Source organism: Chrysochloris asiatica, unplaced genomic scaffold, assembly GCF_000296735.1.
Source record: "Chrysochloris asiatica unplaced genomic scaffold, ChrAsi1.0 scaffold00195, whole genome shotgun sequence".
NCBI lineage: Eukaryota > Metazoa > Chordata > Mammalia > Afrosoricida > Chrysochloridae > Chrysochloris > Chrysochloris asiatica.
Genome location: NW_006408713.1, coordinates 2,528,453 through 2,530,025, shown reverse-complemented (window position 1 = coordinate 2,530,025; position 1,573 = coordinate 2,528,453).

The window sequence follows — 1,573 nt, the reverse complement described above, 5'->3', positions numbered from 1 at the left end:
TGGAATGTCACCTAAAGATACAATTGCTTTATTAAGATGCTTTTTAATATTTTGAAAGTGCTGCCAAATATTTTATATATATATATATATATATCAACACACATACATGCATAGAGTATAGCGTGTCCTGGTATATCACTGTTGGATAAGCACTGGACTGTTAACCAAAAGGTCAGTGGTTCAAACCCACCAGTTGCTTTATTGAAACCTTTTATAGAGTCTCTAAGAGATGGAACCAACTCAACGGCACTTAACAACAATACACACACATACACACATATATGGCCCAAAGCATTCCATTATCTTTCAAATCTATTTTTCTGCAAAGTTTTTAAAGCTCCTTCATATATTACATCTTTATTGAAGGGTTTTTATGACTTTTTAATACCTGGGGTTTGACAATCTTTGCTAAATAAACCTGTATCCGGTAAAGAGGCATGTCCTTTTTTTTTTGTAGCATATTTTAAAATATATTGCTGTTGTTAGCTGCCTTTGAGTCAGTTTTGACTCATATCAACCCCTTGTACTGCAGAAGGAAATACTGCTTGGTCCTGAACCATCCTCACAATTTAAAAATGCATAAAAATGTACATGGGGGCTTCAAAAAGTTCTGGAAAACATGGAATTAAAAGATAATGGATCTTTTCCACAAGCTTTATGAAGCCCCCTCTTATACTACACATACAAAGGTCTGTGGCAAAAGGGCACAACCCAAAGGTGCATTTCATTTTAATTTTTGGGAAATTCGACAGACGTTAGAACAGGGAGGTTTCTGTTTCAGCAACAGTGATTTACACATTTCTGCCTTTATAACCTAGTCATTAACCCATAACAATTTTAATGCTACACAAGTTTTATGTGAAGAAAAGTCTGGTATGAAATCATTTTTTCCTGGGTCTAATGTAAAATGAGCAGGAGATTTATGTGAAAATCTAACCGGCAAGCCAGGCTCAGTGCATACCAGTCTTTCCTGTGGAATGGGAAGCTGCCATGCTGCCTTTTCTGGTGGTGTGGTAACTAGTAGCTGGCATGTGATCACTAAGGAACTCTTTCTGAATCTGCTTTCATAGACCGTGTTAATGTTACACCACGCTTGAAGGGCTAATCTCACGCCTTCTTAGCCATAAGAGTCTGGCTTTGAACAGACCTTTCTACGCACTAACATGTAGCCCTAGAGAATCTCTAGTCTCTGTTTGTATTCGGGTAGCAATAACTACCACAGACCAAAAAAATTTAAAGGCATTTCTTTAGAGGATTTCTCTTGAGACTGTACTTGAACTCCTTCCACGGCTTAGTGGGGTGCGGGGTGGGGTACCACTAAGTGCTTTGGAGGAAATCAGCACCACCTGGTGTTCACCAGCCATGAAAGTCAAAGCTAACTGTGCTTACAAGTGGTGGATTCAATGTGAGCCTTCAGATTTTGATTGATACTTTTATATTGTAAATTAACACATTGGTTGTAGAGCAGTAATTAGGAGTATGTATGGAGCTCTGGTAGCGTAGTGGTTATGAATCAGGCTGCTAACCTCAAGGTTGGCAGTTCAAAACTACCAGTTATTCCTCAGGAGAAAGA